Raw genomic sequence first — 27853 nt, 5'->3', positions numbered from 1 at the left:
GGGATTGCATTGAATGTGTAGATTGCTCTAGGTAGCATTGACATCTTCACAATATTTGTTCTTCCAATCCATGAGCATGGAACGTTTTTCCATTTCTTTGTGTCTTCCTCAATTTCTTTCATGAGTATTTTATAGTTTTCTGAGTACAGATCCTTTGTCTCTTTGGTTAGATTTATTCCTAGGTATCTTATGGTTTTGGGTGCAATTGTAAATGGGATCGACTCCTTAATTTCCCTTTCTTCTGTCTTGTTGTTGGTGTATAGGAATGCCACTGACTTCTGTGCATTGATTTTATATCCTGCCACTTTACTGAATTCCTGTATGAGTTCTAGCAGTTTTGGGGTGGAGTCTTTTGGGTTTTCCACATAAAGTATCATATCATCTGCAAAGAGTGAGAGTTTGACTTCTTCCTTGCCAATTTGGATGCCTTTGATTTCTTTTTGTTGTCTGACTGCTGTGGCTAGGACTTCCAATACTATGTTGAATAGCAGTGGTGATAGTGGACATCCCTGCCGCGTTCCTGACCTTAGGGGGAAAGCTCTCAGTTTTTCCCCATTGAGAATGATATTCGCTGTAGGTTTTTCATAGATGGCTTTTATGATATTGAGGTATGTACCCTCTATCCCTATACTCTGAAGAGTTTTGATCAAGAAAGGATGCTGTACTTTGTCAAATGCTTTTTCTGCATCTATTGAGAGGATCATATGATTCTTGTTCTTTCTTTTGTTAATGTATTGTATCACATTGATTGATTTGCGGATGTTGAACCAACCTTGCAGCCCAGGGATAAATCCCACTTGGTCATGGTGAATAATCCTTTTAATGTACTGTTGGATCCTATTGGCTAGTATTTTGGTGAGAATTTTTGCATCCATGTTCATCAGGGATATTGGTCTGTAATTCTCCTTTTTGATGGGGTCTTTGTCTGGTTTTGGGATCAAGGTAATGCTGGCCTCATAAAATGAGTTTGGAAGTTTTCCTTCCATTTCTATTTTTTGGAACAGTTTCAGAAGAATAGGTATTAATTCTTCTTGAAATGTTTGGTAGAATTCCCCTGGGAAGCCATCTGGCCCTGGGCTTTTGTTTTTTGGGAGATTTTTGATGACTGCTTCAATTTCCTTAGTGGTTATAGGTCTGTTCAGGTTTTCTATTTCATCCTGGTTCAGTTTTGGTAGTTGGTACATCTCTAGAAATGCATCCATTTCTTCGAGGTTATTTAATTTGCTGGCATAGAGTTGCTCATAATATGTTCTTATAATTGTTTGTATTTCTTTGGTGTTGGTTGTGATCTCTCCTCTTTCATTCATGATTTTGTTGATGTGGGTCATTTCTCTTCTCTTTTTGATAAGTCTGGCCAGGGGTTTATCAATCTTGTTAATTCTTTCAAAGAACCAGCTCCTAGTTTCGTTGATCTGTTCTACTGTTCTTTTAGTTTCTATTTCATTGATTTCTGCTCTGATCTTGATTATTTCTCTTCTCCTGCTGGGCTTAGGCTTTATTTGCTGTTCTTTCTCCAGCTCCTTTAGGTATAGGGTTAGGTTGTATACTTGAGACCTTTCTTGCTTCTTGAGAAAGGCTTGTATTGCTATATACTTTCCTCTTAGGACTGCCTTTGCTGCATCCCAAAGATTTTGAATAGTTGTGTTTTCATTTTCATTGGTTTCCATGTATTTTTTTAATTCTTCTTTAATTTCCTGGTTGACCCATTCGTTCTTCAGTAGGATGCTCTTTAGCCTCCATGTATTTGAGTTCTTTCTGACTTTTGTCTTGTGATTGAGCTCTAGTTTCAAAGCATTGTGGTCTGAAAATAGGCAGGGAATGATTCCAATCTTTTGGTACCGGTTGAGACCTGATTTATGACCTAGGATGTGATCTATTCTGGAGAATGTTCCATGGGCACTAGAGAAGAATGTGTATTCCGTTGCTTTGGGGTGGAATGTTCTGAATATGTCTGTAAAGTCCATTTGGTCCAGTGTGTCATTTAAAGTCTTTATTTCCTTGTTGATCTTTTGCTTAGACGATCTGTCCATTTCAGTGAGGGGGGTGTTAAAGTCCCCCACTATTATTGTATTGTTGTCGATGTGTTTCTTTGCTTTTGTTATTAATTGGCTTATATAATTGGCTGCTCCCATGTTAGGGGCATAGATATTTACAATTGTTAGATCTTCTTGTTGGATAGATCCTTTAAGTATGATATAGTGTCCTTCCTCATCTCTTATTACAGTCTTTGGTTTAAAATCTAATTTGTCTGATATAAGGATTGCCACCCCAGCTTTCTTTTGGTGTCCATTAGCATGGTAAATGGTTTTCCACCCCCTCACTTTCAATCTGGGGCTGTCTTTGGGTCGAAAATGAGTCTCTTGCAGACAGCATATCGATGGGTCTTGTTTTTTAATCCAGTCTGATAGCCTGTGTCTTTTGATTGGGGCATTGAGCCCATTTACATTCAGGGTAACTATTGAAAGATAGGAATTTAGTGCCATTGTATTGCCTGTAAGGTGACTGTTACCGTATATTGTCTGTGTTCCTTTCTGGTCTATGTTGCTTTTAGGCTCTCTCTTTGCTTAGAGGACCCCTTTCAAGATTTCCTGTAGGGCTGGTTTTGTGTTTGCAAATTCCTTTAGTTTTTGTTTGTCCTGGAAGCTTTTTATCTCTCCTTCAATTTTCAATGACAGCCTAGCTGGATAGAGTATTCTTGGCTGCATATTTTTCTCGTTTAGTGCTCTGAATATATCCTGCCAGTCCTTTCTGGCCTGCCAGGTCTCTGTGGATAGGTCTGTTGCCAATCTAATGTTTCTACCCTTGTAGGTTACATATCTCTTCTCCCGAGCTGCTTTCAGGATTTTCTCTTTGTCTATGAGACTCGTAAGTTTTACTATTAGATGTCGGGGTGTTGACCTATTTTTATTGATTTTGAGAGGGGTTCTCTGTGCTTCCTGGATTTTCATGCCTGTTTCCTTCCCCAAATTAGGGAAGTTCTCTGCTATAATTTGCTCCATTATACCTTCTGCCCCTCTCTCTCTTTCTTCTTCTTCTGGGATCCCAATTATTCTAATGTTGTTTCGTCTTATGGTATCGCTTATCTCTCGAATTCTGCCCTCGTGATCCAGTAGTTGTTTATCTCTCTTTTTCTCAGCTTCTTTATTTTCCATCATTTCATCTTCTATATTACTGATTCTCTCTTCTGCCTCATTTATTCTAGCAGTTAGTGCCCCCATTTTTGATTGCACCTCATTAATAGCCTTTTTGATTTCTACTTGGTTGGATTTTAGTTCTTTTACTTCTCCAGAAAGGGTTTCTCTAATAACTTCCATATTTTTTTCAAGCCCAGCTAGTATCTTTAAAGTGATGATTCTGAACTCTAGATCTGACATTGTACTAATGTCCGTATTGAGTAGGTCCCTGGCAGTCGGTACTACCTCTTGTTCTTTTTGTTGAGGTGATTTTTTCCGTCTTGTCATTTTGTGCAGAGGAGAATAGATTAATGAGAGAACAAAATGCTAGCAGAGTAACAACGTCCCCAGAAAATATACTCTAAACAAATCAGAAAAAACCTGAAGCAGTGGGAAAAGAAAGGGAAAGAGAGAAAAAAGAAAAAGAAAAAAAAGAAAAAGATAAAGATAAAAACAAAAACAAACAAAACAAAACAACAACAACAAAAAAACCAGAATGTGATCAAATATGATCAGTGCCACACACTAGATTTGGGGTGTATTTTGGTCTTTTAGAAGAAAGTGCCTCCCAAAATTTTAAAGAAAGAAAAACTTATATATGTACAAAAATAAGGGTTGATATGATGAAGGGATGGAATATGAATATAAAGATGGAAATTATAAAAAATTTTATAAAAGGAATTGATAAGAAGTTGTTTGAAAAAAGAAAGAAGAGGATTTAAAAAAAGAAAAAAAAAGGGAGAGGATGTGATCAGGCAGGGGAACAGAAAACACCATATACTAGAGATTTAGGGTATATTTTGATCTGTTAGAAGAAACTATCTCAAAATTTTAAAGAGAGAACAACTTATATATATAAGCCAAAAATATGGGTAACTACTATGAAGGGATAGAATATGACTCTAAAAATGAAAAATAAAAATGTTTTTTTTTTTTTTAAAAAGGGATTGATAAGATGTTGGTTGAAAAAGGGAAAAAGAAAAATTCAAAAAGAATAAAAAAAGAAAAAAAGACAGTTAAAAAAAAAATTAACTTTGAAAGACTACAGAATCATGGTAAAAAAGCCATGAATTCTACGTGCAGTAGTCCCCTAGAGCTGGAGTTCTGCCGTTCTCATTGATGGGTAAACTTGGTCTTGGCTGGCTGTTCTCGCTGATCTTCTGGGGAGGGGCCTGTTGCCTTGGTTTCCAAATGTCTTTGCTGGAGGCAGAATTGCCCCGCCCTTGCCCCCTCCCAGCTAAGTAATCTGCTGGGGTTTGCTCTCCGGGGCTTTTGTTCCCTGCGAGCTTTACCGTACAGCTTTGGAGGCGGAGAGTGAAAATGGCGGCCTCCCAATCTCCGCCCCGGATGAGCCGAGAACTCGGGGTCCCGCTTCTCAGTGAGCCCCCAGAGAAAAGCCGTCAGTCACTCCCGTCTCCCCGGTCTCCAGCCGCACTCCGTGCTCACCCGGCCTGTGACCGCGCGTTTCTATCTCTGGCCCCCGACCCCGGGTGGAGTCTCCAAACCCAGCAGATCCCTGCGGCGCACTCCCGCGCGGCTCCTCCCGGGGGAGGAAGGTGAGTCTCCCCGGATCTGCCGCTTGTCGGGTCCCTGCTGGAGGAGCAGTGGCCCGACTGTGACGTGGATCACGGTTTATGGCCACCCCGAGCTGAGAGCCCGCGCCTGGGCTCCGCCTCTGCAGCCGGCTTCCCTGCTCCGATACCTGGGAGCTCTGCCACACTCAGGCACCCCCGGTCTTTCTGTGACCCCGTGGGTCCTGAGACCACACTGTCCCGGAGGGTTCCACCCCCCGCTTAGCCACCAGAGTGACGTCCCTCAGCGGAGCAGACTTTTAAAAGTTCCGATTTTGTGCTCCGTGGTTCTATCACTTGCCAGAAGCGGCCAACGGAGGCCCCTCCCCCGCCGTCTATCCTCCCGAATATCGCCTCGGGTTCACTTCTCCGCACGTCCTACCTTCCAGAAAGTGGTCGCTTTTCTGATGAGAGAGTTGTTGCTCTTCTTTTCTTCGACCTCCTGTTGAGTTTGTAGGTGTTCAGAATGGTTTGATCCCTACCCAGCTGAATTCCTGAGACCAAACGAAATCCAGGTCTCCTACTCCTCCGCCATCTTGCTCCGCCCCTATTTTCTAGATTTTGATAATCTTTTTTATTTTATTTGACAGCGCACAAGCAGGGGCAGCGGCAGGCAAAGGGAGAGGGAGAAGCAGGCTCCCTGAGGAGCAGGGAGCCCAATGTGGGGCTCGATCCCAGAAACCGGGATCATGACCTGAGCTGAAGGCAGACGCTTCACCAACTAGGCCACCCAGGCGCCCCTTCATCTTTTTCTTTTAAAAAAGATGTTTTTATTTATTTTATTTATTTTTAAAGATTTTATTTATTTTTTTGAGAGAGAGAGAGAATGAGAGAGAGCACATGAGAGAGGGGAGGGTCAGAGGGAGAAGCAGACTCCCTGCCGAGCAGGAAGCCCGATGCGGGACTCGATCCTGGGACTCCAGGATCATGACCTGAGCCGAAGGCAGTCGCTTAACCAACTGAGCCACCCACGCGCCCCTGTTTTTATTTATTTTAGAGAGAGAAAGAGAGAGAGCATGAATGGGAGGGGCAGAGGGAGAGGGAGGGAGAATCTCCAGCAGACTCCCCGCTGAGTGTGGAGCCCGCCATGGGACTCGATCCCATGACCCTGACATCAGGACCTGAGCCGAAACCAAGATACAGACGTCCAAACGACTGTGCCACCCAGGTGCCCCAATCATAGGCATACCCTCGTTGCTTCCTTTGGGCCGATTATACTCCAGTGAGAGGAACACAGGGCCATGTTGGGTGTGGAACAAGCTCGCCAGGGCCGGAGAGGCTTCGGGCTGAGTGGCAGAGGGCAGAGAACTGACCCTTCTGATTGTGGCAACACTGATTTCAGGGGTGACGAGGAGGTTGCAGTTTTCCAAAGGGCAGAAGTTTGCAGGTCACTTCACTGGACGTTTCCCAGCCTGAAGTGAGCAAGAGCCATTCCTGTCTACCTGTGACTTTGATTGTGGGTAGCCCTGGACTGGGGACTCGGTGTTTGTTTCATCCAGTTTCTGAAATCTTGTTGTCACAGCAACTGAGAGCATCGCCAGCAGGTGTGGCTTCTTCTCTCCTCACCTTCTGTACCAGTCAGGGCACAGATTGTATTTAATTATCTATTGGAGTAGCCTTCCAGAGCCTGACTGCAGGCCTTGCTCATCATGCGGCAGCAGGGGAAAAAAATCCAGATTCACTAAAATCTCCAGGAACCATTTCGTTATTGTCATTATATAAAAGGTTACCACCTCACTTTGGTGTGATTGTTAGAAAACATGCTTTTGCCTTTTATTTCTATTTTGCCTCATGAATACTAATCAAATTATGATGGCTACGTAGTCGAACGGAATGATGGGGGTCACAAAATACAAAAGATATAATTACATGTATTTTTCCCGTTTTATAGATATGTGTATTCAGGTTTTACCAGTGTGTACACATTATCTGAGGATGGCTAGCTACAATATTATCCTGGGATTAGAGAGGAGAGATTCCCTTTCTCTTATTCTCATAGTCTACAGCATCACTAGAAAAGGAGCCGTAAGTTGTTGGGGTACACACACACACACACACACACGTACACACACACATATATATTTACATATGTATGTATACAAATACATGAATATGTGTTTCTAAACACACATACATGCACACACATTTATGTATGTTCCCTTAGAGGAAGGGGCTAAGTAAGGTAAATTGGAACCAAAAATCCTGTTGAAATTGAGGTATTTTATGGGCTCCTTCCTACTCCTTCCTGATTTTTGACATGAGCAAACAGACTTAGGCATAGATAAATGCTATCTCAGTACAACTCAGGGTGGGCATTTTTGCCTATTATTGATGCATGCTAAACGTATTATGGGAAATGCATGATAGTAAAAACGCATGTGTTAAGATTTAGATTGCCAGAAGAGAGTTGCCCGTATGGCTTCTGGCTTCTGTGGGCAACTTAAAGAGCTGCCCAAGATCACATGTATGTGTCACTTTTTTTTTTTAAGATTTTTAAATATTTATTTGAGAGGGTGGGGAGAGCACAGAGAGAGGGGAGAGGGAGTGGGAGAAGCAGACTCCCCACTGAGCAGAGAGCCTGACGTGGGGCTCGATCCCAGGACCCTGAGATCATGACCTGAGCTGAAAGCAGATGCTTAACCGACTGAGCCACCCAAGCACCCCTGAAGATTTTATTTTATTTTATTTTATTTTTATTTTTATTTTTTTTAAAGATTTTATTTATTTATTTGAGAGAGAGAATGAGAGACAGAGAGCATGAGAGGGAGGAGGGTCAGAGGGAGAAGCAGACTCCCCGCCGAGCAGGGAGCCCGATGCGGGACTCGATCCCGGGACTCCAGGATCATGACCTGAGCCGAAGGCAGTCGCCTAACCAACTGAGCCACCCAGGCGCCCAAGATTTTATTATTTTTTTAAAGATTTTATTTATTCATTTGAGAGAGAGAGAGAGAGAGAGAGAGAGACAGGAGAGAGTACAAGCAGGAGGAGAGGCAGAGGGAGAGGAAGAAGCAGACTCCCCACTGAGCTGGGAGCCAGACATGGGGCTCAATACCAGGACCTGGGAATCATGACCTGAGCCAAAGGCAGATGCATAACCATCTGAGCCATCCAGGCACCCCGAGGATTTTATTTTTGAGTAATCTCTACCCCCAATGTGGGGCTTGAACTCACAACCCTGGGACCAAGAGTCACATGCTCTGCTGACTGAGCCAGCCAGGTGCCCCACGTATGTGTCATTTTTTGATGGGGACAAGACCTATTTTAATTAAATAACTGTGGCTAACAACTCATCTAGGGTTTAGGGACTGGAAAGGTAGGAAATCCTCCAAAGAATTTGCTAGAATTATTAAAACTGCTCAAAGGATCTAGCCTTTTGCTTTTCTGGACATCTCTATCAAGGCCTCATTTGATACACATTTACTGAGCACCTATTATGTATCAGGTGCTGTAAGACGCCAGAGATACAGTGATGAATGAGACAGAGACAGTCGCAGCCTTCCCTAGTTTATGGCCCAGTAGTGGAGATAGACATCCATCAAGTGTCCCCACAGCTGGATTTATAAGCCGTGAAAAGGTGCTACTGAGAAAATATATTTGGAGCCAACTAAAGTGATATCAGGCAGATAGGATCTGGTTTGGGAGCCCAGTGAAGGCCTTTACTGAGGTAGTAACATTTTGGCTGAGAGCTTAAATGTGATTAGGAGAGAGAGAGGTTAAGAGTCGTGTGGAAGATAATTTCTCACAGAGGGGGTAGCCCAGAAGCAGGAGCTTGGAATATTCCAGGAAGCAAGGGAATTCTAGCATGGCTGCCATGGGAGGAGCAAAGAGAGAAACGGCAGACTGAGTGCAGGGGTTGACAGGAGCCACACCATAGCAGGGTTTAGAGATTTTGAGATTTTTTCCTAGGTATGATTGGAAACCTTCCAAAAGTTTTGAGCTGAGGAGTGACATCAGATTTATTTATGAGAAGACTCACTCTGGCTGCTAAGTGGAGAATGGAGGGGGGACGTGGGTGAAAATGGAAGGATAGTGGTTGTACCGATGGCCGGACAGGAGATATACGCAATGGGATAGTCTACAGTAGCTGGTCAGGTGCTTGGAGGTGTGGTTTTAAAGTTACAAAAATGGAAGAATCACCTAGAGAGTTTAGCTGGAGAAAAGGGCATAGGACAAAAATCAGCCAGCATTGAAGCAATAATGGAGTCATTAAAAAGAAAAAACAAAACAAAACAAAACAGTGGTTGGTGAGGTAGGGGGATCACCAGGAGAGCGTCAGGGCACAGAAACAGAAAAGGACAATGTTTCACAAGGAAGAAAGTGGGTTAACTTTAATGAATGCTAATGAGAGGTCAAATAAAATGATTAGCCTAAAACGTGAAGGTCGCTGTTATCCTCAGTGAAAGCAGTTTTGATGGAGTGATAGGGGCAGAAAACAGTGGAGTATGTAGAGGGGAAAATCTGAGGTGAAATCTCCTTAGCTCAACATCCAAGCTTATCATTTTACAAGTTCTGCTTTCCACACAACCATATGTCGCAACTTAGCTAAATTTTCTGCCACTTTATAACCAGAACCCCCTTTCCTCCAGCTTCCAATAACAGCTTCCTCACTTCCTTCTGAGCCCTTACCAGCAGCACCCCTGAAGTCCAGATTGCTAGCAACAGTCTGTTGGGGGTGATTTAGGCTTTCTCCATCATGCTTTTCAACATTCTTCTAGACTCTTCCCACGGTCCAGTTCCAAAGCTGATCCCACATTTTACATATTTGTTTTAGCAGCACCCCACTTGCAGGTACCAAAATCTGTGTTTTCTGTTGATACCAAACTTATCAGGGACTTAGCAGTTTAGAAAAGCACAAATTTATCATCTTACAGTTTCTGTGGGTCAGGAATCCAGGCATGGGTTGGTCGGGTCCTCTGCTCCTTGTCTTAAGAGGCTGAAATAAAGGTGTTGACCTGGGGCGGTAATCTCATCTGCTTCCAGAATTCAGTTCCAAGCAGTTATAGGAAGGAGGTTCCTGTTTTCTTACTGGCTGTCAGCCAGGGTTAACTCTCAGCTCCTAGAGGCTACTTTCAGACCTTAGCCATGTAGTCTTTACACAAAATGGCAGCTAATTTCTTAAAGCCAACAGGAGAACTTCTCTCCAGTCGGTTACAAAGGAGTCTTGTGTAATGTAAGATAATTATGGGAGTAACTATCCTATCACTATTTGCCATATTAACAGGTCTCACATCCAAGGGATGGGGATTCTATAGGGCTTGTACACCAGGGAAGCAGGAATCTTGGGGGCCATCTTGGAATTCTGTCTATTGCAGAAAGGATCAAGTGAAAGAGAAAGGCCTTGGAAAGGAGAAAAAAGATTTTATTTATTTATTTGAGAGAAACAGAGAGCATGAATGGAGAGAGGGAGAAGCAGAGTCCCCGCTGAGCAGGGAGTCTGAGGTGCAGCTTGATCCCAGAACCCTGAGATGAGGACCTGAGCCAAAGGCAGATGCTTAACTGACTGAGCCACCCAGGCAGCCCCAAGGGTTGATTTCTGATAAAAGTGCAGGGGCTTCTTCTTTCGAATTGGAGGGAAGGGAAGATGTGTGGTTATGCATGCAATGAGGATATGAGGTCAGGAAATTATGTCAGAAAGATGTGGGAATTCTCATCTGTAGTTTGTATTTCCTCTATAAAGTAAGAGAATTAGTCACCTCTAGGGGAGCAGGTCTTGTTGCCTGGGCACAGCAGATGGGAGCTTTGGGCTTAGTCCGAGGACAGATAGCTTCTCACTTGGGAACAGGAGGCTTGTGATACTTGCTTGGTTGTGCAGACCTGTCCACTTACATTAGATACCCAAAATTTGATTTTGGTCTCCCAAAGTGCCAGTTCTCTACTTATTAAAGCATTCCCCCAAATGAGGCCCCGATGCCAAATTCTGCTTACATTTTGGGTCTGCGTCTGCCTAAGTTTTCCTGTCTCTTCTGGTTTTCTGTAATCCAACCCCGGCCCACCGATGTGCACTTGACATGTTGCCTATTCTTTCTCCTCTGGCTTAATTCAACCCACTCCTAGCACCTCACGCCATTCACCTCACTGTTTCTTTTGCCAAATTATTTCTTAGATCTCCTCCTCAGCCCTCTGGATTGTGACGTCATTTTCTTTCTTTCAGCCTATGACCTCTGCCTTCATTTTTGACTCTTAATTTTATTTCTATTGATTTCTATGAGGAAATTTCCAGGTAACATGCCTGGTCTCTGAGAGTTCCCAAATAAATCTGTGTTGGTATTGTGACCATGGCTTAGTCATTAAAATTTTTTTAATCTTGATCCAGGGCCTATCGTTCAGTCTCATTATTTTTTTCACTGTTAATCCCAGGTATTTAATCAAGTCTTTATTTATTTTTTTTTAAAGATTTTATTTATTTGACAGAGAGATACACAGCGAGAGAGGGAACACAAGCAGGGGGAGTGGGAGAGGGAGAAGCAGGCTTCCCGCTGAGCAGGGAGCCTGGTGTGGGGCTCGATCCCAGGACCCTGGGATCATGACCCGAGCTGAAGGCAGACGCTTAATGACTGAGCCACCCAGGTGCCCTTAATCAAGTCTTTAAACAGTATCTCTTGATTCACTTATAAATTCATTAATTCAGCAAATATTTGTTGAGCACCTTCTGTGTTCTAGGTTTTTGAGATACAGCAGTGAGAAAACTATCTGTCCTCATGCAACTTATATCCTTCTAGGGGGAAATAGAATAAATGAATATGTAAATAATAGATAGTGCTAAGTGATTTGGAAAAAATAATAAAATGGGAACGTGGATAGGGAGTGTTTGAGCAGTGTTGCTATTTTCTCTGGGCCAGTTGGGGCCAGGAAAGCCTTACTAATAAGGTGCCAACTGACCAGAGACCTGAAGTGAGGAATTGGATCCTACTGATATGTGGAGGACCATATATCTGTTCCAAGCAGAAGGAAAGCTAGTGCAAAGACCATGAGCATGCCTACATTTGGCATCTTTGAGGCGTAGCAAGAGGCAGTTATCAGGAAGTAGAAAGTGCCAAGAATTGAGGTTTTAGAAGCAAGGAGTTTTGGGGCAGATCATGCAGGGTCATGTAGGTCAATGTAGGGACCTTGGGTTTTACTCTGTGGGAGAATAGACTATAGGAGGGCAAGGGTTGAAGCACAGACACCATTTAGGGAGGCAACTGCAATACTCTGAGTGAGAGTGATGTTGACTCCAAACACATTAGTTGGAGAGAAAGTGGTGCTTCTGGCTCTTAGTGTTGCCCACTTCCAACTGTCTGATGCTGGCCTCTCAGAGCCCCTACCTGTGTTATGCATTATGTACATATATTAATATGTGTATATGCATCTTTGTGTGTATTGTATAGAGAAAGGATAAATCAGAATTTCAAGATTTCTACTTATTGACTCCCAAGTTGGCCATCAGCAGCTGACAACAATATGTGTCTCCACCCCGAAGCCAGGCAGTAGATGAAAGCTTTGAGGCAGTCACCACATGACAGTTGAACATGACATACAAGAGAACAGAGCAAGCTCTCTCCACAGAGCAATTTGGCATGAAGACCGCGGAGGAGCAGATGTGACTTCAGCCATGCTGGGCTTTGGGGGAAATTTAAAAATCAAAATATGGGTTTTTTGTTGGTCAACTTAGCAGATGAATTAGGCTATTCCTCTAAAGAAGTACGTTGACTTAAGTAAAGTCTCATTTTGAACAATGAACCTGGACTTTGCGGATAAACTCCATAGGCAGTTTATCTACGTTATTTTATTTTTTAATTTTTTTTAAAGATTTTATTTATTTATCTGAGAGAGAATGGGAGACAGAAAGCATGAGAGGGGGAGGGTCACAGGGAGAAGCAGACTCCCCGCCGAGCAGGGAGCCCGACGCGGGACTCGATCCAGGGACTCCGGGATCATGACCTGAGCCGAAGGCAGTTGCTTAACCAACTGAGCCACCCAGGCGCCCTATCTAGGTTATTTTAAATCAGTGCTTTTATCTGTTGCCAACAAAGCTATGGGGAACCTTTTTTTAACCTCAAAAGTGTGAAACCCATTAGTAAAATCCCTCTTTGATGTTTAAATTACTGTATGTCAAAGGGGGAGATCAAACTGTAGCTCTTTCATTTTTTAGAGGGAGAGCAAGAAATGGAGAAACTTTGAGACATATTATTGATCATAAAGTCCATTTAAATCCCTCCATCAAGCTCTGACTTGCTCTTAAGAAAGGATGTGACGAGCACTGGGTGTTATACGCAACTGATGAATTATTGAACTCTACATCTGAAACTAATGATGTACTATATGTTGGCTAATTGAATTTAAATAAAAAAAAGGCTGTGGGAAAAATTTATGAATCTGCGGCAGCTCTTCAACCCATTTCTTCTTTTCTCCTTTGAGACAGTCTTTGTTACTGGGAATCAAGACAGTAACATAAAATGAGTATCTTTGCAAAAAGTAACTGGATAAAAGTAATAGTGAAACACACACATTTTGGGGCGCCTGGGTGGCTCAGTCGCTAAGCGTCTGCCTTCGGCTCAGGTCATGATCCCAGAGTCCTGGGATCGAGCTCCGCATTGGGCTCCCTGCTCAGTGGGAAGCCTGCTTCTCCCTCTCCCACTCCCCCTGCTTGTGTTCCCTCTTTCGCTCTCTCTCTCTGTCAGATAAATAAATAAAATCTAAAAAAAAAAAAAGAAAGAAACACATTTTAGGAAGTGCAAAATATATATGGTTCTAAAAAACAATAGGTATGAGAGTTCAGGATTATTATGTTTTTATTCATTGTCTTTTAACGGAGATGGGAAAAAGTGTAATTGGGTTAGTGGTTGTAAATGAGGGCTTAATCATGGAACACAGTAGATGTCAAATACTTGTTGAATGCATTAATATCTCAATGGGCTAATTTAATATTATGGGGCCACACTTATGTCAAAAATAGATTGTCTTCAAGTAGGTCCACCTCTCATGTCATATGTAGACTGAGCTTTTGTTACTGTGGTAGCAAAGTTCACCACAAGCAGAGGATTAGAAACACCTACTTTAATTTAACGGAAACATAATCAGGTCCTACTGTATATGTAGCATTGTGCCAGGCATAATAGGAATAATAGAATGCACAAAGGTAGTGACAACACTTATAGACATGACATAATTAATAATATGAAATAATGCCAAGTAAGTTCTAAATTGTGCATAGTCAGGTACAAGGAAGTGAAAATATTAAGTGCTTTGAGGATTCAGGAAAATTAAAGGAATCAGCTTTGACTGGAGAGCTTAGGAGTTTTCATCTCCATTTAGCAATTCAGTACTGAGTAGTGGACCGCACAGGGCTGGGGATTCAGCTATGACTAAGTCCTTATCCCCGCTCTCTAGGACAGCACTGTCTGATAGAAATATGATGTGATGGAAAGAGTGAAATTGGACCCCTATCTTATACCACTCACAAAAATTGACTAGAAATGGTTAAAGGATTTACACATAAGACCTAAAGTGTAACATTCCTAAAAGAAAGCATAGGGAAAAATCTTCTTGACAATGAGATTTTGGATGTGACACCAAAAGCATAAACAATGAAAGCAAAAATCAAGTGGGACCACATCAAACTAAAAAGCTTCTGCACAGCAAAAGAAAAAAAATCAACAAAATGTAAAGGTGACCTATGGAATGGGAGAAAATATTTGTAAACCATATATTTGATAAGAGGTTAATCTCCAAAATATATAAGGAACACATATAACTCAATAGTGAAACACAAATGATCTGATTAAAAATGAGCAAAAGGTGGGGGCACCTGGCTGACTTAGTAGGAAGAGCATATGACTCTCGATCCCGGGGTTGTGAGTTCGAGCCCCACGTTGGGTGTAGAGATGACTTAAATAAATAAGTAAACTTTTAAAAAATGAGCAAAAGGTGTTGAATTGACATTTCTCCAAAGAAGACATACAAGTGGACAACAAGTACACGAAAGGGTGCTCAACATCACTCATCATCAGGCAAATGCAAGTCAAAACCACAATGAGATATCATCTATTAGAATGGCTATTATCCAAAAGACAAGAGATAACAAGTATTGGCAAGGATGTGGGGAAAAGAGAACCCTCGTGCACTGTTGGTGGGAGTGTAAAATGGGGCAGCCACTGTGGAAAACAACATGGAGACTCCTCAAAAAATTAAAAATAAACTACCATAGTGATCAAACAATCACACTTCTAGGTGTATATCCAAAAGAAATGAAACCAGGATCTCAAAAGAGATATGCATACTCCCAAGTTTATTGCAGCGTTAGTCACAAGCACCAAAACATGGAAACAACCTAAGTGTCCATAGACAGATGAATGTTAAAGAAAACGTGATATATATGTGTGTGTGTTTACATATATATACATAAATATATACATATACACAGAGTGGAATATTATTTAGCCATAAAAAAGAAAAGAAATCCTGCCATTTGCCACATGGACCTTGGGGCCATTAAGCTAAGTGAGAGAAGTCAGACAGAGAAAGACAAGTACTGTAGGCTCTCACTTATAGGTGGAATCTAAAAACATTGAACTCAGAGTAGAGGTGGTTGCCAGGGGCAGGGGTGGGGAAAATGGGGAGATGTTTGTCGAAGGGGAGAAGTTCGTCAAAGGGGAGAAGTTTCAGTTGTAAGATGAAATTTGGGGGATTTAAGGTACAGCATGGTGACTATAGTTAACCATACTGTATTATATACTTGGAAGTTGCTATGCTAGGAGAGCTTTAATGTTTTTACCATAACAACAATAAAATTGTAATTATGTGAGGTGAAGGATGTGTTAACTAATCTGATTGGGGAAAACATTTCACAATATATACGTGTATCAAATCATCACATTGTACACCTTAAACTTACACAATGTTATACGGTAACTATATCTCAATAAAGCTAGGGAAAAAAAGAAATACAATGTGAGCCACATACATAATTTAAAATTTTCTAGTAGCTACATTAAAAAAGATAAAAAGTAACAGGTGATACTGATTTTTAAAAACTTATTATTTAACCCAATATAGCCAACAGATTACCATTTGATGTTCATGATTGTAAAAAAAAAAAAGATACTAACATTAGGGGGCACCTGGCTGGCTCAGTCAGAAGAGCATGCGACTCTTGATCTTGGGGTCATGAGTTCAAGCCCCATGTGGGAGGTAGAGATTACTTAAATAAATAAACTTAAAAAAAATACTAGCATGAGGACAGAAGCGTGGACTCCCTGGGGTCGTTCCTGGCATTTTGGTCTTCCCTGTGCCTTCCTTGTCCAATGTGAAGTGACTGTGGTTTCAAGTGAGCTCCTAGAAGGAGAACGTGGCTCGTTTCAGGCCTCAGAGGCACCAGTAATACGGTTAGCTTCAAAAATGACAAGTTTGATAAGAGTGCTCAGATCAAGAAAATTAATGCAAAACTTCATGATGGAGTTTGTCAGCACCGTAAAGAAGGTCTTGAATGGTGTGTAAAATACAACAAATAGAAACCATTGTCAAAGCCTTAAAAATATGTTAAAATGACAAAAGTCAGTGAAGGATTCTTATCACATAGTGTGTAGACTATGTGCCTGTGAATTTGAAGTTTGTGCAAAACTTAGAAAGAAAGAAGACATTGTGGGCACATGGGTGGCTAAGTCGGTTAAGCATCTGCCTTTGGCTCAGGTCATGATCCCGGGGTCCTGGGATCAAGACACACTTCCGGCTCCCTGCTCAGCGGGGAGCCTGCTTCCCCATCTCCTCCCTGCTCGTGTTCTCTGTCACTATCTCTGTCTCTTTTTTTTTTTTTTTTTAAAGTTTTTATTTATTTATTTGACAGAGAGAGACACAGCGAGAGAGGGAACACGAGCAGGGGGAGTGGGAGAGGGAGAAGTAGACTCCCCGCTGAGCAGGGAGCCCGATGCGGGGCTCGATCCCAGGACCCTGGGATCATGACCTGAGCTGAAGGCAGACGCTTAATGACTGAGCCACCCAGGCGCCCCTCAAGTCAGTGTTTTACTTGGTAAACATGTCTGAGACCATGCATCCCTGGCTGCTAAGCACCATGGCGGACAGGGTTAGAAAGGTAACAGCTTTATTTTGAGCAGGGGGCAAAGACAAGGCAGCACTTTATAGCTACATTGTAACTAGATCCTGCATCCCTCTGTCTCTTTTTCAAATAAATAAATAAAATATTAAAAAAAAGACATTGTTATTACGTTTAATAAACAATCAGAAAAGACAGAAAATACTGAAAGTAATCTATGTTCCAACCATAGAAGTCGCAGAAAAAATGAAGATAGTGGTGATGATTTAGACTTTGATACTGATTTAGATGATACAAAGATAATCAAATGGATTACTATATTAAAAATCAGTTGGAAAACATGAAATTCTGAACAACTTTTGACTTTTGAGGGTTTTAAAAAAAAATTATGTGAAATCCTAATGAGAAAAATAGCAAAAAACACATCAAAGACTAATGATGTAATGTATGGTGATTAACGTAACATAAAATAAAATAAAAAATAGCAAAAACCTATAGAAAACAGGCAAAGTTTATACATCGATAATATAAATTATGTAAGATACTGGAATAATTATAAAACTTTCTTTTTTCTTTTTTTTAAGATTTTATTTGTTTACTTGAGAGAGAGAGTGAGAGAGAGAAAGAGCACAAGAGGGGGGAGCGGGAGAGGGAGAAGCAGACTCCCTGCTGAGCAGGTAGCCTGATGCGGGACTTGATCCTGGGACTCCAGGATCATGACCTGAGCCGAAGGCAGTTGCTTAACCAACCGAGCCACTCAGGCACCCTATAAAACTTTCATCCAGAGTTTTCTTATAATAAATTCTTAAGTAGTATACGTCAGAATACCTGCCAAAATGAGTATTAGAATATCATATTGCAGTTCATGGGAATTATCTAGAAGAGTATACTACCTCTCATCAAACTAAACAAGATTCAGAATTGATGGTTGTAGGGCGCCTGGGTGGCTCAGTTGGTTAAGCGACTGCCTTCGGCTCCGGTCATGATCCTGGAGTCCCTGGATCGAGTCCCGCATCGGGCTCCCTGCTTGGCAGGGAGTCTGCTTCTCCCTCTGACCCTCCTCCCTCTCATGCTCTCTGTCTCTCATTCTCTCTCTCTCTCAAATAAATAAATAAAATTAAAAAAAAAATTAAAAAAAAAAAAAAAGAATTGATGGTTGTATAAGAATTACCTCATGGAGAAATCAGATAATATTATTATAGGGTAGCCTCAAAAATTGGTCCTTAGTAAGTACCTTTTGATCGACTGATCTCAAGTAAATGGCCCACATTACAAAGTCCCCTTACTCATTATATTTGCTTGTTATAAAAAGGTTATTTATTTTTTATAATAATGTTTTTCTTTGCAAGTATTTTTACATACCTGATCACATTTTTACCTTTCTTCTCTTGTGAAATATACATACAGAAAAAATACATAAAATGCATATGTGGAGTTTAATAAATAATTATTTAAAAAGGTCATACATCTATCATCCAGATGAAGAAACTACTTTTAAACAAACAAAAATACTAACATATGTTGGATTCTTTTTTTTTTCTTTTAAGTCCTTGACATCCATTCTGGATTTTATTTTATTTTATTATTTTTTTAAAGATTTTATTTATTTATTTGACAGAGACACAGCGAGAGAGGGACCACAAGCAGGGGGAGTGGGAGAGGGAGAAGCAGGCTTCCCGCTGAGCAGGGAGTCCAACGCGGGGCTCAATCCCAGGACCCTGGGATCATGACCTGAGCCGAAGGAAGACGCTTAACCGACTGAGCCATCCAGGCGCCCCTGGATTTTATTTTATTTTAAAGATTTTATTTATTTATTTGATAGAAGAAGAGAGAGAAAGCGAGAGAGAACACAAGCAGAGGGAGTAGCAGAGGGAGAAGGAGAAGCAGATTCTTTGCTGAACAGGGAACCTGATGTGGGGCTCAGTCCCAGAACCCTGGGATCATGATCTGAGCTGAAGGCAGATGCTTAACCGACTGAGCCCCCCATTCTGGATTTTATACCTACAACATGTCTCAGTTTGGGCTAGCCACATTTCAAGTGCGCAATAACCACTCGGGGCTAGTCGCTACTGTATTGGACATCATAGCTTTAGAGTTCCATAGTCCAGATACTTCAAGAAGTAACACTTGTGTAATAGCCACCATGCTATGAGTTGTTCTAGAGTCACAAACAGTGGAGAGGGAGAGGTCGTGCCCTTTTAGTTTATGGTGAAATTCTTCAAAACAGTGATGTCTGTTTATTGCCTCTGTTTTGTTACCTTCCATTTATGTCTTTCTTCCTATAAATTGTCTTCTCTTCCCCCACAAATCCACTGAAACTTCTCCCAAAGATGACCTCCTACGTCTCCAGCTGCTTTCTAGCAAGTCTTCCCAAATCTGAATTCACGTCCCAATCACCTGCGGATCTTGTTAAAATGCAGGTGTAAATTCAGTAGGTCTGGAGTGGGGCTTGAGATTCCGAGTTCCTAACAAGCTCCCAGGGGATGCTGATGCTGCTGGCCCAGGAACCACACTCTGAGTCTCAAGGGTCTACTTCGGTCCGAGTTTGGTCAGAAAGGTAGGAAGCACTGAGGTGTTCTAGCAGGAGGCTCTAATCCAGGGAACATGATGCTGGCATAACCCTTGGAATGGGGCAATGGTCAGGCGGGCTGAGGGAATCAGGAAGCACAGGCATAGGAGAAGCTGTTAGCCATGTTCTCAGCAGCCTACAGCACCAAAGGGAGCTTGCTCAGAAACCGCTGCAAACCTCTCCTGCTTCTCCTTGTGTTTTGCCTTCCAAATGGCACAGAACCCTGGCGGCAAGACAATCTGGGAAATACGGCTTCCAAGCCTCCAGCCCCCGAGGAAGGAGTGATGGGGCTGATTATTAACAACAGTATCTGGCACACATTCCCTCGAGGTTCAGTCCTCAATCCTACTCCTCTTCTCTCTCTTTCCATGTCCCTTGCACACCTCTTCCAGACACCTAGGCATCTCAGTGAAAACACTTGGAATCCTTTTGACTTCTATCTTTTCGGCAACTTGCAGATAGTCACTGAATCATTTCCACTCATTTGCCATTTTCATGGGCTCTTATTCCTTTACGTTTGGATAATCAGAGAAGCCTTTTTAACTTTTTGCCTTTGATCTGCCACCATCCGGCCCCCTTCTCCCCTCTTCCCCATGTACTGCTACCAGGAGTAAAAGGAGCTAGCAACATCTGAATTAATTTATTTTAAAGCATGTGGACTTTCATTTCTTTTAAAGTTATTTCTTTTTAAGTAATCTCTATACCCAACGTGGGCTCAAACTCACGACCCCAAGATCAAGAGTCTCATGTTCTCCCAAGGGAGCCAGCCAGGTGCCCCAATATCTGAATTGATTCTACCAGGGAGAGGAGCAAATTTACATATTGAGGCTATAAAAAATATTGTTTAACATGAATGCTCAGAATGAGAGCCCCTACAGACTCTCCAAAGGGCTTTTTCTCTGGGATGCAGGAAGGAGCTGTGGGACCAGTATGGGTCTGGGGAGGCAGAAAACTGGGTTCTTGTTCTGCCCTTACTCTCACTGTGTGGTTTTGGACAAGTTACTTCCCCTCTCTGAGCCTCCTTTACTCCTGAATAAAGTGAGATGGGTAGGCTAAACTATCATTTCCGGCCTTTTTTTTTTTTTTTTTTTTTCCCGCACTCCGTTGACAGATAACTTAAAAAACACGTAATATATCATGTTTGATTTAGGGACTGAAGGTAGGTTAACATGGCCAAATTAGAAAGATAAGTTTCCCCATCTGACTGTAAATCATAATAGGTAGTTTTATTTCACTTGTCTTATAATAATAAACTCAACAATTGTATTCATACCGCGGACACTTGAGACGATGTGTTATGGAAAAGAGTGGCCTGTCCAACTTCCTTACCAAAGTGCTGCCAGAGAGCCAACAATAGCTTCTTTCCAGGAAAACACCAACTCTTCTCCAATAGTATGAACTTCTCCAGCTTTTCCCCAGTTTCACACCTTGCTAGAGAGACGTCTTACATTTGTTTTAAGTGTCTGGATTACTGATTGATAGATATTTGAAAATCTTGCACTCTGTACTTATTTATTTTTTGAAGACTTTTTTTCAATAACAGTTTTAGGTTTTCTACAAAGATTCCTCTTGTATCCATTGTCCATACACATACATAGCCTCCTCCATGCCCAACATCCCCCACCAGAGTGGTGCATTTGTCACACCGATGAACCTACATTGACATATCATAATCACCTCAAATCCAGAATTTACCTTAGAGTTCACTCTCTGTGTTGTGCAATTCTGTAGATTTGGACCAAAGTATAATGACATGTATCTGTACAGAGTATGACAATATCATACAGAATATTTTCACTACCCTAAAAATCTTCTGTTTTCTACTTATTAATTTGTCTCCTCCCACCTGCTCCTGGCAACCACTGATTTCTTATTGTCTCCATAGTTTTGCCTTTTCCAGAATCTCCTACAGTTGGAATCACACAGTACATAGCCTTTTTAGGTTGTTTTTTTAACTTAGTAATATGTATTTAAGTTTCCTCCATGTCTTTTCATGGCTTGAAAGCTCATTTATTTTTAGCACTGAATAATATTCTATTGCCTGGAAGTACCACAATTTGTCCATTCACTTACTGATTCTTGGTTGCTTCCAAGTTTTGGTAATTATGAATAAAGCTGCTATAAATATCCATGTGCAGGTTTTTCTGTGGACATAATTTTCATCTCCTTTGGGTAAATACCAAGGAGAGTGATGGCTGGATTGTATGGTAAGAGTATGTTTAGGTTTATAAGAAATCACTGAACTGTCTTCCAAAGTGGCTATAACATTTTACATTCCGACCAGCAATGAATGAGACTTCCCATTGCTCTACATCCTTGCCAGCATTCGGTGTTGTCAGTGTTTTGGATTTTGGTCATTCTAATAGGCGTGCGGTGGTAGCTCATTGCTCTTTTCATTTGCATTTTCCCGATGACATATATGGATTATCTTTTCATATGGTTTTCTGTCATCTGTATATCTTCTTTGGTGAGGTGTCTGTTCAGATCTTTAGCCCATATTTAAATGAGGTTGTTTGTTTTCTCATGATCGAGTTTTAAGAGTTCTTGGTATATTTTGGATATATACCATATGTGTCTTGTGCAAATATTTTCTTGCAAACTGTGGCTTGTCTTCTCATTCTCTGGACAGTGTTTTTCACAGAGGAGAAGTTTTTAATTTTAATGAAGTCAGTTATTTCTTTCGTGGATCGTGTCTTTGGTGTTGTATCTAAAAAGCCATCATCATACCCAAAAGGATCTAAGTTTTCTCCTATGTTATCTTCTAGGAATTTTATATCTTTCTGTTTTACATTTAGATCTGTGATTCATTTTGAGTTAATTTTTGTGAAACTTGTAAAGTTTGAGTCTACATTCTTTTTTTTTTTTTTTTCTTTTGCATGTGGATGCCCGGTTGTTCCAGTACTATTTGTTGAAAAGGTTATCTTGGCTCCATTGTATTGCCTATGTTCCTTTGTTAAAGATCAGTTGATTGTATATATTTGGGTCTATTTCTGGGCTCTCTATTCTGTTCCATTGATCTATTTGTCCTTCTCTCTCCAACACCTCACTTTCTTGATATCTATGACTTTATAGTAAGTCATGAAGTTAGGTAGCATCTGTCCTCCAACTCTGTTCTTCTTCAATATTGTGTTAGCTGTTCTGGTGTTTATTTTTATAAGGTATATCAGTTGCTAAATATTGACATGAGAGGGATAGCTTCAGGCTGCTCTTTGAAAGCATTTCTTTGCAAATGACACTTTCTGGATGGGGGTAGTTTTTATTCCTAGTAAATGAATAGACAAATTATATATTCATTACTTTATGGTCTCTTTTAAGGTTGGCTTTTGAAGTTTTAGAGATAGTGTCCTGTTTTATCTGAGAATGTTGATTAATCACAAGTCATAGATCATCAGAAAGCAAATTGGCAGAATTATTACCATTTTTGTAATCCTCAGTCACATGCTCTATATGAGCAACAGTGTTCCTTATGTTTTCTGTCTTTAACCTAGTATACTGGGGCACCTGTGTGGCTCAGTCGGCTAAGCGTCTGCCTTTGGCTTGGGTCATGATCCCAGGGTCCTGGGATTGAGCCCCTCATCGGGCTCCCTGCTCAGTGGGGAGCCTGCTTCTCCCTCTCCCTCTGCCTGCCCCTCTGCCTACTTGTGCTCTCTCTCTCTGTCAAATAAATAAAATCTTTAAAAAAACCTAGTGTATTAAAGATGAAAATTAAATGTTTATGATAAGGATAAAAACAGTTTCTGCTATGTACCAACCAAAACCCTGAAGTCAGCTGTTGTTAGAGATGCATTATGAGCAAGCTCATCTATTTTTTTAAAGGTTTTATTTATGCATTTGAAAAAGAGAGAGATAGAGTGAACGCAAAGCAATAGAGAGAGCAATGGAAGGGGGAGGGGCAGAGGAAGAGGAAGAGGGAGAAGGAGAATCAGGCTGAGTCACCCAGCCACCTCCAAACTCATCTATTAATCAACCACCACACTCACACTTGATACTTACTTGAAATGGAAACCAAACATTAAAATAATTAATTAAAATGGACTGATTTGGGGGAGGGGATAGAGGGAGAGGGAAAGAGAGAGAGAATCTTTTTCTTTAAAAAAAAATTTTTTTTTTTAAGATTTTATTTATTTGACAGAAAGGGATAGCGAGAGCAGTAACACAAGCAGGGGGAGTGGGAGAGGGAGAAGCAGGCCTCCTGCTGAGCAGGGAGCCTGATGCGGGGCTCGATCCCAGGACCCTGGGATGACCCGAGCCGAAGGCAGACGCTTAATGACTGAGCCACCCAGGTGCCCCTAAAATTTTTATTTATTTGACAAAGACAGTGAGAGAGCATAAGCAGGGGGAGTGGCAGAGGGAGAGGGAGAGGAAGAAGCAGACCCCCTGCTGAGCAGAGAGCCTGATACGGTGCTTGATCCCAGGACCCTGAGATCATGACCTGAGCTGAAGGCAGACGCTTAACTGACTGAGACACCCAGACACCCCTATAAAGGACTGATTTTTAACAAAATTTAATTCCAGTATAATTAACATACAGTGTTACATTACTTTCAGGTGTACAATGTAGTGATTCAACAATTCTGTACATTACTCAGTGTTCATCACAGTAAGTGTACTCTCTCTTTTTTTAAGTAATCTCTATGCCCAACATGGAGCTTGAACTCAAGGACGCTGAGACCAAGAGTCACGTGCTCTACCAAACTGAGCCAGCCAGGTGCCCCACAATTAGTATGCTCTTAATCCCCTTCACCTATTTCACTCCCTTCTCCAACCCCCATTCCCGACCCTCTGCCAACCACCAGTTTGTTCTCCATATTTAAGAGTCTCGTTTTTTATTTGTCTCTTTTTTTCTTTGTCCATTTGTTTAGTTTCTTAAATTGTATAGTGGACTGATTTTTAAACATAGAAATTGAAACAGACACAATGGCTGCCATTACCACCTGGAACCCTTAGGACATGCTTGCAGATCTCTGAGTGTTTGCAAGAAACACTGGGGTTAGTGATCTCTCAGGACTCTTCCAGCCATAATGCTTTATGTGTCTATGGATTAAATTGCCAAATGGCTCCATGAACTGGAGAGATGCAAATTACCTTGTAGGAATTCTGGCAGTTATGGTTGTTATGGGAATAAAGACTAAATATTTTAGAATCCTTAATTTCGGTTATCCTGAGAAATAGTATGCATTTTCCATAATGCGGTGGTTTGCTTCCTTTCTCATTTTCATTTTAGTTAAGCTATTACATTGTGTTGAGAAATTATAGGAGGGAGAGAGGAGTCCTTTCCAAAGAAAGCAAAGAGGACATGCTGAATAAAGGAGAAAAGATCATCTGACATTTCTAAAGGTAAATTAAGTGTTATAAAATGTCAATAGGAAGTAATACTTTATCTCATGGTTATTTGATTTCTGTCTTTGATTCAAGGTTGCCTTTTTTCTCATCTTGGTATTGTGAAAAGACAGCATTATATTGAACATTTCACAAGAAATGTCAATTCTGTATTCTCATTTATATGTTTTAACATAGCTTGTGGAAAGTGTAAGAAAATGCTGCCTATTTAACTTGACTGAAAACAAATTGGATCAGACTGAAACAGATAGGAAATAAATAAGCAAAGATAAAAACATTTTTGCTTTCTGTACTTCCTTACCGACCCTTCTTTGTAGTGAATTTTCTTAGATTTTGTATTTGTCTGTTTGGCATCCATTAATTGATGGGCCAAACTAATGGCCGAAGTTGTTTATATCCTGTCTTATGATCCAGCTTTGACTGAATAAATGGATAAGGAAAGAGTAGTGTGTGTGTGTATATACACACAGAGAGTGGAATATTATTTAGCCATAAAAACAAAGGAAATCCTGCCAATGTGACAAAATGAATGAACCTAGAGGGCATTATGCCAAATGAAATAAGTCAAGCAGAAAGACAAATACTGTATGATCTCACTTATCCATGGAATCTAAAAGTATTGAGCTCATTGAAACAGAGAGTAAACTAGTGGTTGCAAGGGCCTAAGGTTGGGGGAAGAGAAAGACTTACTATATTGTATACATGAAATTTGCTAAGAGGGTGGATCTTAAGTGTTCTCAACACACACACAAAGGAAAACGGCAACTCCGTGAGATGGTAGGTAGGTTAATTTGCTTGATTTTGGTAATTATTGCAGAATGTATACATATATCAAAACATAAACTTATACACCTAAATATATGCAATATTTATTTGTCCACTATACTGCAATAAAGTTGGCGGGTGGGGAGGAAACCAAACCAAAACATCATTACAAAATTTTTCTTTGGACTGTCACTTCAGTCACCCTGATAGAAACCAAATACCCAACAATACACTGGGTGGTGTGAGCCACAGCGCACAGCAGGACCGGGACCCTGGAGGTGCAAGCGCCACACGGGAGCTGGGTACTTGGGATGGCCCAGGAGGCAAGACACCGGGCACTAGGGAATTGGGATGCTCTGCGGGAGCGGGGCTCTGGGAAAGGTGCCCACGCTGCCAAGCTGGGCAGTGGTGAAGCTGCCGGCATGGAAGCTACCAGTGCTGCAGGAACGAAGCAAGAGTACACCCTGAAACCAGGAAGCAAAATGCTTCTCTGCCAGTGTCTGTCCAGCGCCCTTTATTGACCAAGCTTAACATCATGCCTGCTGAGAGGACACCTATTTCAAGTGCTCAGACCCATTTCACAGAGCAGGCAATAGTGGTCAATTTTGAGAAAGTATATACTCTAATATATATATGTATATTTATATATATACATATATACATATATATGTGTGTATATATAGCATGTTATATATGTATATATAGTAGGTATAATAATGTGTATACAGTAGGTCAGATGGCAATAAGTGGTATGGAGAAAATTAAAAGTTAAAACAAGTTAAGAGGACAATGAATGACTGAGTGGGATCTACTTTGGATTGGCCAAAGAGCTGATATTTGAGCTGAAGTGAGAGTGACACAAAGAAGCAAGCCACGTGACCATATAGAGGACGTGTGTCCACTGGTAGAAGAACCAGCAAGTGCAAAAGCCCTAAGACAAGAAGGGTCTAGACTTTTTGAAGAACGCGAAAGAGACCTTTAAGATTGGCAGCAGGTCATATCCCCGGAGCTGGGGACAACCAAAGCCACCCAACTGGATCTAGGAGATCTCAATAACTTCGACCAGCCCCACGATGAGAAGTTGTTCCCTGTCTAAGTGCAGAGAATAAGGCAGTCTTTTGGAAGTTCTCATTTCCAGATACCTTGTGGATTTTAAGTCTGTTGCCACTCCTTAAAAGGTTGAACATGGAGTTAGAGGACTCAGCAGCACCACTCCCGGTTATATGCCCAAAGGAAATTAAAACATATGCTGACGACAAAAACTTGTGCATGAGTGTTCGTAGCTGCATTATCCGTTGTAGCTCAAAGGTGGGAGCAGCCCAGATGTCTGCCAAATGATGAATGAATAAGCAAAATGTGGTGGACCAGTCCAGTGGAATAGTATTTGGCCCCCAAATGAGTGAAATATCACTACAACATGAAGGAGATGCTACACTGTGGATAGACCTGGGAAACATTCCGCTCAGTGAAAGAAGCCAGGCACAAAAGCCCGCTGATAGATGGTGAGGTTTTCTTTGGCGGGGTGGCAGGGGGGAATGATGGAAATGATTGTGATGAAAATTGAATGTGGGGATGGTTACAAAACTCTGTGAATGTACTTGAAAGTGTTGAATTGTACACTTTAGATAGGAGACTTGTATGGCATGTGAATTGTATCTCAATAAAGCTGTTACAGTAAAAATCTATTGCTAACTCCTTGCATGAAAGGTCCAGGAATCCTTTGGAGTCTTTAATACAGACTGAAATGACATATCTGTTGACATGCACCTTTTCAGTGAATCAAGTACTACAGAACAAGATCTCAAAGTAGACTCAACCCATAGTGTTATTGACATGTATATCTGAAAAGGCCTGAAAAGTCCCCTACAAATCCCAGGTCAGTTGTCATATGGATTTTTGCCTCATTCTACCACTAGCTCATAGGAGAAACACTGAATTTGGAATCAAGATCTAGATTTGAAACATAGAGCTGTCATTTATTAGCTCTGCAACCTTGAGCTATTTACTTAAACCTCTCTGAGCCTTAGTTTTCTTTTTTCTTTTTTGAAATGGGAAAAGTAGAACACGGGTCTACAATATTGTGAGAAGCAAACTAACTAATGTATATAGAAGTGGCTTAGAAGTTATGCAGTTATACAGATGCAATGAGCTCTTGCTTGATTAACATGCACGCTTGTGTGCGTGTGCTCACACACACTCCAAATGACTCCCCAAACATTGTCATTCCATCATTTGGTAGAATGTTATCTAAATTGCATTTCTCCAGGAAGCCTGCTCCGTAGGCTTTGCCACAGCAAAACCGACCAGTCAGCAAGTCAGGTTGGTTTATTTGATCAGTATGATTGCTAAATCTTTCTTCCCCATTTTGCAGGAAAGGAAGTCGAATTGACTCTACTTGTGTGGCCAC

At 41.3% G+C, this 27853-nt stretch overlaps 1 non-coding gene and 1 pseudogene across 1 annotated transcript; one reads left to right on the top strand and one right to left on the bottom strand.

Moving 5' to 3' along the window:
• The window catches only part of LOC110575775, a 39141-nt pseudogene extending 22887 nt beyond the window's left edge, over positions 1-16254 (top strand).
• A 500-nt stretch (positions 16255-16754) lies between these two features.
• Positions 16755-16885, bottom strand: LOC123323518. The gene has a single exon (XR_006539452.1). It is a non-coding gene; the product is annotated as a small nucleolar RNA SNORA63 (small nucleolar RNA).
• Between the last annotated feature and the right edge of the window lie 10968 nt (positions 16886-27853).

This window comes from Neomonachus schauinslandi, chromosome X, assembly GCF_002201575.2.
Source record: "Neomonachus schauinslandi chromosome X, ASM220157v2, whole genome shotgun sequence".
Classification (NCBI taxonomy): domain Eukaryota; kingdom Metazoa; phylum Chordata; class Mammalia; order Carnivora; family Phocidae; genus Neomonachus; species Neomonachus schauinslandi.
This window is presented reverse-complemented; position numbering and strand designations above follow the sequence as displayed.